The following is an 11,378-nucleotide window of genomic DNA, read 5'->3' on the forward strand; positions in this document are numbered from 1 at the left end:
CTAGCAAAGTACCATGAACAAAATACCCACTAAATAGATACGTATTGGTTGACTTGATTTACATATCATTTCCAGAATAAGAGCTGGATATAGAAAACAGGTGAAAAGTCTTTGATTCCTAGACAGCTAATGGACTATATATTTATTGTTCAAAGACCTATATAACTGAAAAAAGGGTAATCTTTATGTTGACTGCAAGGTGATTATTATATTTTTGACCACAGAAACAATAAGGTATTGTCTACCAAGTGTTGTGACTTACATAAATGGAGGGAGTCCCCAAACATCAAGAAGTCAAAGAACCCTAGAATAGCGAATTATGATATATTCAACACAGAGTAAGTAATTTTCAGTTTGGGCTGGCCATTTAACTTAATTTTCTTTTTCTGTATGTTAATGACAGTCCAAATTACTTTACTGAGACTGATATTAACTAGTATGGCAATTTTCATAGTGTAGATTCTAGAGTTTCAGAATTTAAAAAAAATATATTTTTCTAATCTTTTGTTTCAGACTTATTCTGAGTTCAAATAGCAAAAAAATGGTTTGAATTTTCTGTCATTCAATACAAACCCTTACCCTAGAATGACAGAACCTGTTGTATCTCAAGGATCCTCATTTTCATTGACTTAAGTACTCAGTCTGCTAATGCAGTTCAGAAAGAGATGTTGTGGGACAGTAGAAGGAACACTGGTTCTAAGATGAGAATATTTAGGTTCAAACAATGTCTATAATGCTTACTATCTATGTGACTTTGGCAATTCAATATCAACAGGAAAGTTGGGTGGTGAAATGGGTAAAATACACTGGAAATAAAATCAGGAGTTTGCATTTGGCCTTAGACATTTTGTTACAGGATGCTCTGCTACCCTGAAAAAGTCACTTAAGTTCTGTTTGGCTCAGTTTTTTCAGGTTTTAAACATATGTCAACCATCTCCCTCTGAAAGTTGGGAAATAATACCATTTGTTTTCCATTTACCCTCATTATGCCCTGTTAAGAACAATGTAAAATGCATTCCATGTCAGTGTTTCTCACCATTTTAATTCAGACTTCTTGTTGTCCTCATTTCTTTATTTATCCTAATAATATATATTAATACCCACATATATGGCACTTCTCATAATACAATAACTCCAGGAGCTAGTGTAACTCATTTCCTTGACAATTCATTCATTTTATTTTTCACGTATTTCACAAACATTAAAGAAAAAAAATTCGGGGGCAGAACCAAGACAGCAGAGTAGAAAGATACATATACTCTAGAGTTTCCCACACAATTCACAAAATATCTGTAAAAAATGACTCTCAACAAAGTCTAGAGCAGCAGAAGCCATAGAACAACAGAGGGAAAGAGGTATCCAGCCAAAGGCAACTTGGAAAGCAAACAGGAAAGGTCTATCTCATGGGATGCTGAGTGCAGTGGAGCCCAGCCCTGGCCACATGGCACAGGGAGGAACAGGACCAGAACAGACCTTCAGGGCAGAATCTCTAGCAGGGAGGGTCCCAGATACCTCAAACCCCAAGTGACAAAGAAAACTCCAAAAGTCAGTGTGGAAGGGTTTTCCCAGTTAGGTGAGAGGGGAAAGGGTTTCTCCAGCAATAGCTCTAGACAACAGCAAAGGAGGCAGCAGCAAACTGCAAGCGTCTACATTGGCCAGGAAGCAAATTAGGTCCATTATCCAGGCAGCTCAGCTTAAAGCCTCTGGTAGTAGGGAACAGCTAATCTAATCCTCAGCCTTGAGTGACTGCCCCGCCCCCATCCCCCCACCCCCCAAAGCCAAGGGGAACTGAGCAGGTAAGTAGAATCTCTGGACAAAAGATTCAAAAGTCAAATAACTGGCTGGGTAAATGCCCCAAACAGGGGGAAAAAATGGGACTATAGAAGGTTACTTTCTTGGCGAATAGGTGTCTCTTTTCATCCTTTCAGATGAGGAGGAACAAGGCTTACCACCACAGAAAGTTACGACCTCTGCCTCCAGGGCCTCCAAAGTCAACTTAAACTAGCCTCAGAGCTTGAAAAGCCAGTTAGCAGCTTGCTAAAGGAGAACCAAAAATAAAAATACTGAGAAAAATAACACCTTTAAAAAGGATAACTCAATTGGAAAAAGAGATTCAAAAAGCCAGTGAGGGGAAGGAGGCATTAGAAAGCAGAATTAGCCAAATGGAGGACAAGATTTAAAAGTTCACTGAACAAAATATTTAATTGAAAGAGAGAATTGAGTTCAGGGAAATGAATGACTATGAGATAAACCAAGCAGTTAAAAAACTAAACCAAAAGTTTGAAAAAATAGAAGATAATGGGAAGCATCTCATTGTAAAAACAATTGACCTGGAAAATAGATCCAGGAGAGACAGTTTAAAAATTATGGGACTACCTGAAAGCCATGATAAAAAAGAGAGCCTAGACATTGTCTTCCATGAAATTATCAAGGAAAACTGTCCTGATATTCTAGAACCAGATGGCAAAATAAATATTGACAGAATCCACCAATCACCTCCTGAAAGAGACCCAAAAAGAGATACTCCTAGGAATATTGTGGGCAAATTTCAGAGTTCCCAGGTCAAGGAGAAAATACTACAAGCAACTAGAAAGAAACAATTTGAGTGTTGTGGAAATACAATCAGGATAACACAGGATCTGGCAGCTTCAACATTAAGGGATCAAAGAGCTTGGAATAGGATATTCCAGAAGTCAATGGAACTGGGATTAAAACCAAGAATCACCTACCCAGCAAAACTGAGTATAGTATTTCAAGGGAATAAATGATCATTCAATAATATAGAGGACTTTCAAGCATTCATGATGAAAAGACCAGAACAGAATAGAAAATTTGACTTTCAAACACAAGAATCAAGAGAAGCATGAAAAGGTAAACAGAAAAGAGAAATCACAAAATACTTTCTAAAGCTGAACTGTTTACATTCCTACATGGAACTTTAGACTTTTCTCAGTATTTGGGTAGGTAGAGGGATTGTATACACGCACACACACACACACACACACATACACACACACACACATAGACAGAGAGTACAGGCTGTGTTGAATCAGAAGAACTGATATTCACAAAAAAATAATAAAATAAAAATTAAGGGGTGAAAGGAGAAAATACTGGGAGGAGAAAGGGAGAAATAGAATGGGGCAAGCTATATCTCATAAAAGAGACAAAGAAAAATCTTGTTCAATGGAGGAGAAAAGGGAGAAGGGGAAAGGGGAAAAGTGAAGCTACTCTCTCCACATTTGCCTTAAGGAGGGAATAATATGCTCGCTAAATTCGGTATGAAAATCTGTCTTATACTACAAGAAAGTAAGGGAGGAAGTGACAAGTGGGGTGAAGGGAATGATAGAAGGGAGGGCAAATGGGAGAAGGGAGTAAATAGAAATAAACATTTTTGGGAAGGGACAAGTTCTAATGAGGGAATTAAAAAAGATAAGAGGGGATAGAGTAGGATAGAGGGCAAGAGAGTTAGTATTACACAACATGATTATTATGGAAGTCTTTTGCAAAACAGCATATATTTAATCTGTATTGAATTGCTTGCCTTCCCAGTGGGGATGGGTGGGGAGGGAGTCAGAGAGAGAAGTTGGAATTCAAAATATTAGAAACAAATGTTGAGAATTATTATTGTATATAATCAGGACATAAGAAACACAGATAATGGAGTATAGAAATTTATATTGCTCTACAAGAAAAGAGAGAAGATGGGGATAAGGGAAGGGTGGGGTGTTATAGAAGGTAGGGCTCATTGAGGGAAGGGGTAATAAAAATACAAGGTATTAGGGGGTGGGGGAGGGGAGAGATGGAGAGAAAAATTGGACATGTTACAAAGTGAAGTAAAAGCAATAAGTATTAAAACAATTGACTGAATTAATTACTGAGACTAAATCAGAGGCATCTTTCGTTGAGGAAAAGAATTATAGTCTTTGTTTCCTAGAGGCAGGTAACTTCAGGCAAAATTTGGCATTGATGGAAAAGTTAAGGTTTTAATGGTAAATTTGATTTTATGATTGTTATTTAATCAAGAACTAGAACATATACAGAAAGGCAAGTAAGTCACTTAAGACTTGCCAATGTGAATAGTCATATCTGAAACCTGGTTATTGGAACTTGCTATTTTAAGATGCTACAGGACTATTAATTGATTGTTCTTCTGAGTCTAACTCCAGGTACAGATAGCAAGAAAGGCGGTCTGAGCTTCCAATCCATGATGCCAGTAAGCCTGTGAGATGCTGGTGTGAACCAAAAAGGGTGATCTCATGGGAAGTTTGGGAGAATGACTGTTCAGCCTGGGCTGAGGTAGGATTCTCCTGACTCAGTTTCTCCTCTGACACCTGGCAGAATTTAAGTCAGACTGAATGCAAGCTGACAATCTACTCCCGCCTGGATTTGACATGAAGTTGGGGAGATACTGTTTACCTGCAATATCCCTAATCCTAGTGGCAATTTCCTATAGTCAAAAGGTTTGTAAGCTTAATACCAGATCTATTAAATTATAGATTGTTGGTAGGGGAACATCTGAGATTAAGTCTAAAATTAAGCTATTAGGTTTACGACTTTAGCCCAACAACGATAAGTTAGGATCATTTAATTCTTAGTAATAGTGTGGAGACAATTAGGTCAAGGGCTTATGAAGTTAGCATACAGAGTTATTATTGGTGTCTCAGTTGGCTAATGTTAAAAAAATTGTTTGTGGTCTATAATGTATATGCTTTAAAAGAAGTATCACCTGGCCAAAAGTTAGAACTGTTTTATGTGATATGAACTGTGTTAAAAATGAAAAAGAAAAAAAAAATCATACCTCTGATTCAACTGCAAACCTCTAAGTCAACTATCTCTGAAGGAAATTACAGTGAAAATTGATTAAAAAAAAAGGCCCCCCGAAATTGTATGACTTTTACACAGTGGCAATTCCTTGATGATTTTCTAAGTATAAATAAGATACCATAGGATCAAATTCTATATTATTCTAATTAACACAAATCACTGTTCTGTATAAACTGGATAAGTTTTGTGGTAAATTCTTGATCCTGAGTGCCTTTTTACTCCTAATGACCTTATTTAATCTGCAATGAAATGAGACATCCTAGAGAAGGGAAAATGCCTAAAGGACAAGGATAGGACTCAATTCGATTAAAATCAATGTTATTGGCTGTATTAGTATTTCTGTAATGAATCAAAAACATAACATCAACTTATTGTTACTCAATTTATCTAATAATTAATTACTGAAAATGTAAAATCTATCTGTTCTTCAGATTCAAGGAAATTGCATGTAAGAGGAGTCCAAGAAGAACTTAGGTATTCTCATGAAATATAATGTAAACTGAGAAAAGAGCTTTTTCTTCTTCCAGAGCAGTATTTATACAAAATGTTTCCATACCTCATCCATATGCAGACAGCATAAATCCACAACAATACCACTTCTACTCATGCCTAGATGAATGTGATTAGGAAATGCAGTGCCCTGCCTTAATTCTATGGAAAATCAAAAGGAGACAAAGCGGTGGTATCCTAGAAATATCTGCATTTTGGCTCAGCAAATCTCATTTTCTATTCCAGATCTCCTGCTTAGTGGAAGTTATTTAAACTCTCAGGGCCTCCAGATCATTATCTTTAAAATGAATGTTGTATATTTTATTTCTAAGGTCCTTTCTAGCCCTAGTTATTTTTATTTCATACAGTAGTATAACAATGGACCCATGTAAAATTTATTCACACACAGGAGACTCTGTATGTAGAATGAATGAATTAAAGTAGTTTTTTGTAACCATAGAGAACTTGATGCTTGGTGTGCACATATGTGGGAAAGCTATGGTTCATGTCTCAAGAAAAAGTGCCGTGGTTTTGTTTTATTTTCATAAAATATCCCATCAAATATCCATTGAGAACATCTCATATATAAAGCACTGCCAATATGAAAAACGCCCGCAATTAAGGGATAACAAAAACTTGGAGATGATAGAATTAGGATTTCAAAAGATCTTGATTCATTGGAAAATGTACTAAATGTAAAATAACATTTGTTATTACATATAATATAGCTAAATACATAGGGATATATATTTAAATTTTTAGTCAGCTACTCAATTACAAGGCAGTATATATACACACGTATGTGTTGATATCTATGTATATATGTATGTGTGTACGCATGTGTGCATGTGTACATATACACATACACACATAAATTCATGTGACAAAGACAAATTTTGTAGGCGATCATAAAACATGGCAGAAAAACAACAATTCTGACAATATCAAAGGCAACAACTTAGTATAATCCTAGGTTTCATCAATATGATTCCGCTGCTGGCTTACCCTATGCCAGGATGTTGTTACCTAATTTTGTCTGACGCCCAGTGATCCCATTTGAGGGTTTCTTGGCAAAAATTCTGGAACTTTTGGGCATTTCTTTCTCCAGCTCATTTTACCGATGAGGAAACTGAGGCAAACAGGGTTAAGTGACTTGCCGACGCTCACATAGCTAATAAGCGTTTAAGATCAGATCCGAATTCAGAAAGGTGTGTTTTTCTGACTACAGGTGAGGTGCTCTATCCACTGCACCACCCGCTGCCTTCAGGCCTTGATAATTTGCCCATTTTCTAGATTTCCATGTATTTTGTTGCTGTGGTTTAATTCTCAGAGTTACTCGCTTCTGATCAGTAGGAGTAGGCTGACTTTCCTCACATCATTTGGCTCGTTAATTCTTCTATCCTTGAAATTCCTGGGGGATTTACTTTTAGCTTATATTATTGTTCATAAGTCCCTTAAGATCCCTGCCAAAATGCGGAGGAAGTTATTGGATAAGAAAGGCATTCCATGGACAATGCGAATTTTTTCTGGGGAAGGTATGATATTCTTACGTACAGATGAAATGCTGAATGCCTATGAAATCTTAAATTGTTGCAAACTGTACAGTTTGAACTGGTCCAGAGGTGAGTCCTGGGGTGGAGATCATGCAGCAAGGTTGAGTTTTTAAGGGATATAGACCACTACCAAACTGATGAAAATTTGGAGGATAGGGAGGATCTGAGTCTTAGAGCAGTAAAGAATTTAGAAGTCATCTGACCTAAAAGAGCCAGAAATGTGTATGTGTGTGATTATAAATCACATATGTATATATATATATATATGTATACATATACATATATATATATATATTCTTGAGAGAGAGAATGTGTGTGTTACTTCATGTGTTCATGCTATCCATCACACTGCGTCATGGAACATGGAAACTGAATGTGATCTGAAAAGCAGACACAAAAATCCAAAACACAGATTTAAGGAGTAATTTATTAATCAAGGGTCAAGAGATGTAACAGTACCCATAGAGTTTTTTATTTTTTTTCCTTGAGAGAATACATACACTTTTAAGTTAGCCCCTCTCTCATACTCCCTAATGAGCTGCCATTGTACATGATGCTAGTACTGGTTTTCATTCCCCGGAATGAGAAGTAGGGCTGAAATGGTACATTTATTTCAATAGCAAGAAGTGCTAGAATTCCAGGAGGAGAGGATTTGGAGTGACTACTATCAAATATGAGTTATAAGTATGTTGTTTGTGTCACTCAAGTATTTCCTATGTAGGATTTTGTTTTTGCTGTTGTTATATAAGAATTGAAGGACTCTCCTATGCACCAGTTGCTAATGAGCTAACATCTAAAGAGAGTTGCTATGAAGAAACTAAATTTTAAAGATGATAGATCACATAAAGAGTCAGAAATTTCACTGTTTTTATTAGTTTGCTAAGTTTTAAAATTTCCGCCCCTCTTTCCTTTCTTCCTCCCCTCTTCCTCAATTATTTTCTTTCTCTCTCCCTCTCTCTTTTCTTTCCTTCTTTCCTTTCTTCCTTCAACATTGATAATAAGTCTCTCTGTAGGTGGGGGAAAGAGGGGATGAGGATGAAAGAGAAGAGTTGGGAAGAAAAAGAAGAGGGGGCATATCAGACACTTATACTTCACTAAAACCATAAAATATAGATTAAAAAAGAAAGCTCTGTTTTACATTTACATGTTAATCCTTTCCTCACTAAATGAGGTTAATACAGCAAGTTTAAGTATTTAAAAAAAAAAAACATTACTGCCTTAGGAAATGGAGATGGTCATAAAGTGTTGACAGTTATTTGAAATTGCTTATCCCAGCTGACATTAACATAAGCAAATTGCTTCTGTGTGGTAATTCACCTTCAAGACACTTTTGATAATCACAACTCCATTTCCCAACAATATTTTAATTAATATTTAAAGGAAAAAAAACAAGAAGATTATATTTTATCTGAATTTTTTCTAGTATGGCTGTGGATTAAAAACTATGGCTATTGACGATTATTTTATGAAGATGCAGTATATTCCAAATTCAATATTTTTTTAATACTCAGTCATCTATTGTATTACTCAATGCGAACAACTTAGGGGTAAATAAATAATGGAATTTGGGAGCTGAAAGGGACTTCAAGTCACCTAGTCCATCCACCCACACTTAAAAGGCACATCGAAGGACAGTTAGGTGGCAGAGTAGATACAGCATTGACCCTGGAGTCAGGAGGTCCTGAGTCTAAATCTGACCTCAGACAGTTGACACTAGCTGTGTGACTCTGGGTAAGTCACTTGACCACAATTATCTCACAAAAAGGAAAGGCACATCCAAATGACAAGTGGCCATTCAATTTCTTCTTGAAGTCCATCAGCTCTCCCCTGGACTCCCTTTGTTTTCTTCATAATTTTGAATCGAAGGGTAGTTTAAACATATACTATAAGCTTCATTTGAATTCCTTTCTCCCTTGTCCAAATACTACATAGGCTATTTTAACACCACTGCTCAATTTCTCCAAGCATCTATTTTCTCTGTTCCTACCTCTGTTTTGCTTTTGTCTCTCTCATATCTCCTATGTATTCTTCAACCTCAAATATTTATCATATATAACGATAACTCTCCATTTACCATCAGTTGTTCTATTTGATTTGTACTCCACAAGATCTTATGCCTCACCTAGCATAAGCTGGTCACCTGAAGTCTTTTCACTGTGCTGACTGACTTAGTTTTTGATTTTCATATCTCAGCTCCCTCAGTTGCCTCTCCCATCTGATGGGGCTGGTGGTTGAAGGGCAGAGCAATGAACTTCCCCCAAAGCTTCCCCTTTTGGAGAGGTTTTGGAGCTATACTTTCCTGGTAACTCTTCATTTTCCATCAAAGCTCTATTTGATTTTAACTCTGAAACATTTCCACACCAGGCATGCATTGGTGACCATCCTTCCACCTTACTTTTCAGCTCCCTCTTTGTGTATTGTTTTCCCTTGTTATATTGTAAGCTCTTTTGTTTTTCAGATCATATCTCCAGTGGCTGGCACATAGTAGATGCTTAATAAATGTTTGTTAAGTTGAATTGAAATACATTACACAAATTCTAGGCATCAACCTTTTTACATACCAATTTTAATAATTGCAATCACAGTGACTATGAGCAGCTAGGGGGTGAAGTGGATAGAGTGCTGGGCCTAAAGTCAAGAAGATTCATGTTCATGAGTTCAAATCTGGTTTCACACATTTACTAGCTGTATGACCATGGGTAAGTCACTTAACCCTGTGCAATCATATTTTAAGTGAGAATATCTTTCCCATTCATTAATAGGCCCATATGACCTGCTTCAATCCCATGGAAATCCAGGTTACATGTGATGAGAGGAGTTTGCCGAAAGGATGGAGCAGGAAGTGAGTCAGGCTAGTCAGAGCTGGGAAGGATAAAGAAAACTGGGGCAGAAACTAGAACGAGTGGGAGACAATGCTAGTGATTTTGTTTAAGGGAGCTGCTTTGTGAGAAGCCTAGCAGAGGGGAAGCTTGGGAATGGCTTTGCCCCCTGCGTGATAATGTGTATTGACTTCTTGGTTACTATGATAGATTTGGCTTTCTGATGTCTAAATAAATAGTTGTCTTCTATATGGAGAGTCTGTTATATTTTGTGATTCAGAACTATGCCAGCATATTCATATTCATACTTGGTGCTATGAATATTGCTGTGGTGATATACCCTGTTTCCCTCAATTTCCTCTTCTGTAAAATGAGTTGGAGAAGGCAACAGCACACTATTGCTGTATCTTTGCCGAGAAAACCCCATATGGGGTCATGAGGTGTTGGACATGAATGAAAGTGACTGAGTAACAACAACAACAACAAAAAAGGATAGCAAATGAAGATATGTATTCCCTAGTTTCCTGTATGATTCTTCTATCTCCCTAAATCCCCATATCTGATAAGCCACTTAGATCTGTCCAACCTACCCTCCATACCTCAATCCTTTTTGTACTTCAAATCATCAGGTATATAAATCACTAGGAAAGGTTTAGATAAAAGGACAGGGAATGGACAGGAAATGGTCAAAAAGGCTGTGAAAGGAAGTCCAGGAAAGCTTACTCTACAAGTTAAAGCACAAAATTTTCTAGAAGCTATTTTTAATCTTGAGAAACCTTTGGTTCCATTTCATTCTGAAGATAAGAAAAGGTTATGAAATTTTCATTTTTTAAAGAGCTATAACACTCATTTCTAACACTAATGTTTAATATTTAAAATTACTAGCTTTTAGAAAGAAAGTTGTAATTGACTTGGGTGAAATGTTTTTTTTTTTAAAAGGAATGATTTAGAGAATTGTGAAATCTAATATTTGAGCGAATAATTTTAAGGAAATAGCTTCATTTTTTTAAAAGAAAGGATATTCTAAATAAATATGAATGCAATCTAAAACTAGAATAATAAATGGCTCATTTCCAGAGCAAAAAGAGAAAAGTACATTAATACATCACTAATTCATTATAATGAAAAGAAAGGACTCCCAGAGTAGGAGAAGTATTCTATAGATCATAATTTCAATATAATTCAAAGGGAGGTATTTAATTTTTAATCTGCATTCAACTACAATGATATACAGAGAAAGGCCTTGCTACTTTAAAAAAATAACTTATGGTACCTATTTTAAACCAAATTATGGACTACTAAATAGCATTATCAGCAGAGATCCACAAAATCTCAGGAAGAAATACTCTTTTAAAATTGACTACTTTTGGAACAGTGCCTGGCATATAGTAAGTACTTATTAAATGTACATTGATTGAAAATTCAAAATAATTCAACAATAAAATAAATTAATGTATTCCTAGGCTACGTTATAGAACCAAAGAATATCAAAGTTGTTATGGCCAAAGGGCTATAAATCTGTGGATACCATTTGATCCAGCAATACTACTACTAGGTCTGTATCCCAAAGAGATTATAAAAAAGGGAATAGGATGTAAATGTATAAAAACATGTATAGCAGATCTTTTTTTTTTATAGTGGCACAGAATTCGAAATAGAGGGAATGACCATCAATTAGAGAAAGACTGAA

Source organism: Notamacropus eugenii, chromosome 6 (assembly GCF_028372415.1).
Source record: "Notamacropus eugenii isolate mMacEug1 chromosome 6, mMacEug1.pri_v2, whole genome shotgun sequence".
NCBI classification, from domain to species: domain Eukaryota; kingdom Metazoa; phylum Chordata; class Mammalia; order Diprotodontia; family Macropodidae; genus Notamacropus; species Notamacropus eugenii.